Consider the following 6,107-nt stretch of genomic DNA (forward strand, 5'->3'; position numbering starts at 1 on the left):
AAGTACGCACAGTTCTAAACTCTATGGGGCTTCCCCACACGCCCTCGACCATGTGACCAGGACAAAAACGACAGAAACTAGAGAGGCTGTGGGGGAGCGGGAGAGGAGGGATGCAACCCACATGACCACACGCGCCTAACTTAGGTTGGGGGCACAGACACCCAAACACACGGGGGTACCTGGGCCTCAACCAACCCAGTAGCCTAGCCTCAAAACACCGGAGGCCAATTCGCTGTTCAGTCACACAGGACCAATGCCAGGTTTAAACCAATCGTTGCTCCCAGACATGCGGAGCATGCATTACCAATTATAGCACCTAGCCTCAGCATTACCTTTAGAATGGGGGAAACAAGCGGGTCTCTGACACGTACTAAGATAACTATACTCTGCCCGATTATTAAGACACTTCCTGACCAATGTACCATTCAAATTGCCTGTAATACGTCTTTACTGTTCAATAAAAAAAAAATTTTGATTGACAAAAAATTTGTCCTCACTGGCTTCACAGCATCATAATGAGCGCTCCATCTTGTTTGGGAAAGTCTTTTCACTGTCACACCTAAATTCTCCATCAGCAATTCCCAAGAATGTGTAGAAACCAAAAAAAAGGAATACACTCTCTCCAATGTTCCAAAAAAAGTCACACAGGAAGCAACACTTCCAAATGAGTGCACCCCACATAGGTTCAGGGAATGGTTTGCACATGGCATAAACAAAGCCTTGGGATTAATCTCTTTTATTTTTGCCTGAACACCACCATGAATCCCTGCCATAGTTGCAGCATTATCATATCCTTGACCACGGCAAAGGCTTATGTCTGGTCCTTCTTCCTCCAGATGTTGCAGGATATATTCTGTGAGCTCAGCAGCAGGCTTTTCAGCAAAAGGAAAGAAGCCCAAGAAGGATTCCTTTACTTCAACATGGTCCCCTTCAATATGAACATATCTGATCACTTCACACATCTGATCAGTGTGAGACACATCAGGGGTGCTGTCAAAAAGAATCCCAAAGTACTTTGCTTTTTTGATATCAGCCACTATTTTGTCCTTCAAATGATTTCCCACAAGACAAATTAATTTGTTCTGAATTTTTGGAGAGAAATAGAAAGTCATTCTCTTTCCAGATGCAATAGCATGTTTCACCTCATGAAATGTTCCTTTAAAATGGGATCATAGTTTGAGAGCAATTCTACCAATTCAAGGAAGTTGCCTTTGTTTGTGGATGACATGGTCTCTCTATGACCACGAAAGGAAAGATTCTGGTGAGCCAGAAACAAAGTTACATCCAAAAGGCGATGCAAAATATCCCTCCATTTCCTTTTCTCTCTGTCCACTGTTGTTTGATGGACATGATAAAGGCATTTTTGTAGCTTCAATCCTGCTCTCAAGGTCTTCCATTTCTCCAAGCATGTAAGATGCTGCTCAGAAGCCTCATGATCAGACACCTTTGGGTTCAGCTTCCACCACAATTGAAACCCAGTAACAAAACTGGATGCCCCTGTTACTTTGTCATCAACAGCAAAAAGTCTGCAGCAAAAACAAAACAAACTTTGTTTTGATGGAGAGTACACCATGCGCGTCCTAAGAATTTTTTCGCCATTAGGCAGAGCCTTATAGAACCATGCAGTGGTCAGCTGTCGACTCTTCCCTTTTGATTTCTCTCCTTGCCTTTCAACAGGACTGAATGGCCCATCTCTATTTTGGAAAGGTTCACTTCCCCTCTTAATAAGGTCCACTCTTAAAACATCTGGAACTGGAACTGGCCAAGCAGCAACATCAGAATAAACTGTCAGTCGAACAGTCTCCTCTTCTTCTTCATCATCATCATCAGAGTCTTTCCGATGCAGGCTTCTGCTGGAATCTCCTTTATCTACATAAACTTTCACCGCTTGAAGATAAAATGATCTTCTCCAATTCTTGCGCTTTCACATATGAAGCTTGTTGAGAAGATACTTCAGGCATTTAACCTCTGGATTCAACAGACTGAACGTCTTCAGCACTTTCTCCTACTGCAGTAGATGTTGAAGGTGCAACATATTTTAAAATTGATCCAGACATCGCCTCAGCTGATTTTTCTCTTGCCTTCTTAATTTTTTGTTGCTGAGACCCGCTTGGTCGATTTTGCTTCATATTGGTGTTTTCTGCTGAAAAATCCTAAATTTATTTTGGCTCTAGGGTTCGCTAGTGCAGGGATAGGCAACCTTCGGCTCTCCACATGTTGTTGACTACATCCCCCATAATGCTCTTACACACATAATGCTGGCAAAGCTTCATGGGAGGTGTAGTCCAAAACATCTGGAGAGCCGAAGGTTCCCCACCCCTGCGCTAGTGCGATATCTGTCTTATATTTCCCATCTTGGCATACCATTTGTAGACAACCCAGCTCAATGAAGTGGTCTGGGTGCCAGGTCCCCAAGATTTTAACCCTCCAGATGCAAAAATCGCATCCAGCTTGCAGAACGTCCATAGGAAAGCATTGAGAAAGGCTTTCCTATGGACTGTTTGAATGCGCGCACGGCTCTTGCCGTGCATGTGCATTCGGCACCACTTGGGAGACATGCACATATGCTCAATCTGCCCTCGCTCCCAGCACAATTGCTGGCATACACCTTTCCACAGACACCCCTGGTTCTGGCACAGATTGACACACATTCTGCCCTCCCTCCCAGCGAAGTTGCCCTGGCAAACTTTCACCTTGTACCACAGACAACTCTGGTTTTGGCACAGCTTGGCACGCATGCTCATTCTGTCCTCCCTCCCAGCAACTTTGTCTTAGCACATTCTCACATGATATGGCAGACTCCTCTGGTTCAGGCACAGACCCGCACACATGCTCATTCTGTCCTCCCTCCCTGCACCCCTGGTTCTGGCACAGATTGACACACATTCTGCCCTCCCCCCCAGAGTAGTTGCCCTGGCAAACATTCCCCTGGTACCCATTTGGTAAATAAAAGATAGCAAAGAAAAAACAGAGAAGGGGGGGGGGACTGTTGAGGTGTAAATATATTATATATGCACTGAGTTCAGCCTTTGGAAATTGAGACACAATTTCTTTTAGTGCCTGGATTAACCAACAAATCCAGCAACAATAAAATCTGGTACAAAAAGATGAAAAATCTTTTTAATTATCCCACCGCTATGCCACCAATTTGTCACGAACGCACCCTACTCCAAGAGTGTGCGTGACGTAGTTGTGGTGGTGAAAGAGTTAAAGTACACTATTTGTCTTCACTAGACCGGAAATAATGACAAAATCCCCCTTTTTAACACAACCCACACTTAAACATAATAATATAACTATTACTATCCCACCAAATATTACTTAGTACAATATTTAAGGAATTACAAAAGTACTAAGTAGTCTCTTCAGGTAACGTGATTCTTAACCAGACAAAGGCAGAACTATGAACAAAGAATAGTCACAGTGCATATAACAATATATGATAAACAAGTTATTTACACCAACAACAATAAAAACAAAAAGGATAAAATACAGAAGTCCTAATTACTCACTGTAGCGGAGTAACAGTATAATCACGGTATCTCCGCTGGTAGTCAGGAAAAAAAACAGGCAAAACACAGGCAGCGTAATAATAATCCCTCTTCCCCAAGGACTAGACGACACCAAGTCTGGGAGTCAACTGTCAACTGTCAGCTGACCTCTGAGGGGGTCCCAGCTTCAAAAGATGTAACCCCTGTTGACCTCAGCAATAGCATCTCTGTAATTTGTGCCATTTACGACACACATTACATTAAAGGATAATATTTCATAGTGTAATAATAAATTATGCACCCTTGCCGTGACACCCCCCCTTTAATTAATCCACCCCCTTATATTAATCCACACCCCCCTTAATTAATCCACCCCCTTAATTAATACACCCCCTTAATTTATCCACCCCCCCCTTTAATTAATTTAGCCCCATCACATAAAATGACTACTCACATTTTGATGATGCCTTGACCGACTGGGTGCCTCACCGCCCGGATATTGGATCCTTCTGCTGAAGATCCGTGAAGGCGGACTGACGATGCTGCTCAACACTCCTCCCCCTTCTCATCCTCCATGAAGTAAGTCCCGCCGGGCCACAAAGGTGCTGCGGCTGTGCGCAGCGTAATGATGGGGGTGACACATGACACTGGAAGTCATGGCACCCCCCTAGTCAGTGGCACCCGGGGCGGCCCCACCCCCGCTCCGTCCTTAGTACGCCACTGAAGGGCGGTGTTCAATATGTTGGCCGCACTATTAGAAAATTACACGTAAGGCTTTTAGAACACTTTAATGGGATTAATAAAAAGAAGTGAGGACACAGTGTCCCCAGACACTGCACCACTTGCAAGGATTTTAATTTTCACAATTTTGTATGCGTTGGAATAGATATCATCTCCCTTCATTAGAGAGGTGGTGACACAGAGAAAATGTTGGCCATGAGGGAAACAGAGTGGATATTTTTTTTTTATATGAATGGTTTTAATAAGATAATCTTTGTACTACATTTAATGGTATTATTATTTTTTTTTCCAATTTCGTTATGCCAGCCTTTTACCTTGTGATTATGGCCCTTCAGCCTTACAATTTTACAATCCAGTATCGACCCGGGAAACCAAATGGCAACGCAGATGGATTATGCAGACAAACAGAACTCAGCCTTAAGCAGAGTCCGGACATCCCCAAGTTAACCCAAAAAGGGTTAATCCGGGTCTGCCGGGTGTTCCACAACAAGGAAGCATTGTGACAGATCCTCTGTCTCTGGGTTATAAATCTACCCTCTGGTTCTTCTGGTTGTTCACATAAAAACCCCTTCCATTCCCTTGCTGGTTTGTCTGTTTGTTCACCTTAAACCTCTTCCATTCCCTTGCTGGAATGGAAGATTCACCTAAAACCCCTTCCATTCCCCTTCTGCAAAATGGCACTTCGGATACAGTCGAAGTAGTCGAACACGTGGCGGTGGCCATCTTATTTAGTCGAACATGTTCAGCTGTGTTTTGTCATCGAGTTTATGGAACTCAAATCGGATACGCGACGGCACGAACACCGCTGAACAGTTACTTTCCAGAAATATTCGACTATTCATTTGTATAGTCGAACGATGTTCGGTGAATCGAAACCCACGAACAAGAGACACACTTTAACTATGGCCATTCATCATTCCGTTTGGTAATTCGAACAGTAATTCGACTGTTTTAAATAGACCGGCCGCACAGCCTAATTCTCTGGAACTATTTTGGGCATCAAACCATGCGTGCGGTCGGTCAAAAGACTTCCATGAATTTCCTGAACCCCTGCTCTGATCTGGGGGATTTTTGGATATGTTGTTCACCCAGATCAGGGCTATCAGGATATAACTTTTATGGGGATATGTTACATTTTGGGGTGTTTTCTATACTTTGTGTAAAAATTTGTTTTTTCTGCCTGGGGATAATTAAGTTAGTACATTATCTACCTTAATTATATCACAGGCAGAGGGGAGGGATTGTGTTCTGTATGTGGGAGTGTCAGACATTGTTATATTGTTCCTATTGGTCTGTACAGTTTGTAATGCAGTGCTCCATCAGGTCCAGGAGGTGTGCCTCTGGCCTGAGGAATTGTATGTAAAGCCAACCTGTAATCACTAGTTTTTGTAAGAGCTGTTCCTGTTACTTTCTCCTGGAGAAGATATCTTTCCCACACAGTCCTGGATGTCAGTGATTGGTCCAGGGTGAGAGGAAGACGGCGAGATTCCAGTTAAGCTACGGCGGTTGCGGAGTCTGCAGTGATGATGGTGTCCGGTGCGGTGGCTATAGTCCTCGGCATCCATTAGGAAGCATCCGTTGACGGGTTTTAACATATTCATCATACATATATGAATGGACTATCCTACATGCATTTTTTCATTTATGTGGATTTGCACTATTTTGACAATTTTATAAATTTTTTAGTTATTTTTCGACTTATTTTTTTCTTTATAAAGTCCTATTCATATGTATTTTTGTTTTTAAAAGCACTCTCTGTTAGTGTTCTCAAATATAGGCACTTGTGTGAGCACAGCCGCAAATATTCCGAACTGTTTTATGTTTACAAGTTCGGAGATGCGGCTGTGTAAATTGTCAATAAAGCTTGTCTGCGCT

The 6,107-nt window shown here is 43.4% G+C and overlaps 1 pseudogene; it reads right to left on the bottom strand.

Moving 5' to 3' along the window:
• Window positions 1–397: 397 nt before the first annotated feature.
• Window positions 398–2,129, bottom strand: LOC134585007 (zinc finger MYM-type protein 1-like; annotated as a pseudogene).
• Between the last annotated feature and the right edge of the window lie 3,978 nt (window positions 2,130–6,107).

The sequence above is a fragment of the Pelobates fuscus genome, chromosome 1 (assembly GCF_036172605.1).
Source record: "Pelobates fuscus isolate aPelFus1 chromosome 1, aPelFus1.pri, whole genome shotgun sequence".
Taxonomy (NCBI): Eukaryota; Metazoa; Chordata; class Amphibia; order Anura; family Pelobatidae; genus Pelobates; species Pelobates fuscus.